Consider the following 625-nt stretch of genomic DNA (forward strand, 5'->3'; position numbering starts at 1 on the left):
CTAGCATATGCCTAATTTAATTCCAGAAAGACAAAAAATGAGGGGAAGGCAATAATTGCAAAAGAGAATGGGCTTGCAACTTTTCAGAGTTGTTGAAATACACCAAATCCTGAGATCTGAGAAGCCATGTAGTACCAAACAAAATCCAAGTAGGATACATGAAGTAGAACATACTGGCTTATTCTTTTGGGGGGAGCACTGGGGAGTCAAACCCAGAACCTAGTAAGTGCTAAGCACACACATCACCACTGAGCTGCACCCCAATCCTCAGACTGATTCCTTAATAGCAACAGTGAAAATTATAGTTGAACAAATGTTAGACTTGTAAAGAGGAGAGTAACTCTTGACCTAGAATTAAGCATTAATGAAACAATCTCTTCAAAGTAATGACAAAACACAGATGCTTATAACCAAAGTAAAAGATATTCTGAAGGATTAATATTTGGTATTCAAATAAGACCAGATCGAGACCAGGAGTGCAGGCCCTGCGAGTGAGTGAGATGACCCAGGGCCCGCAGGATCCTGAATAGACCAGGAGTGCAGGCCTGGAGAGACAACCCGGGCCCGCGGGATCCTGAATAGACCCAGAGCCCAGGTCTGGTGTGTGAGACCGCCTGGGGCCCGC

Source organism: Octodon degus, unplaced genomic scaffold, assembly GCF_000260255.1.
Source record: "Octodon degus isolate 3935 unplaced genomic scaffold, OctDeg1.0 scaffold00183, whole genome shotgun sequence".
In the NCBI taxonomy this organism is placed as follows: Eukaryota; Metazoa; Chordata; class Mammalia; order Rodentia; family Octodontidae; genus Octodon; species Octodon degus.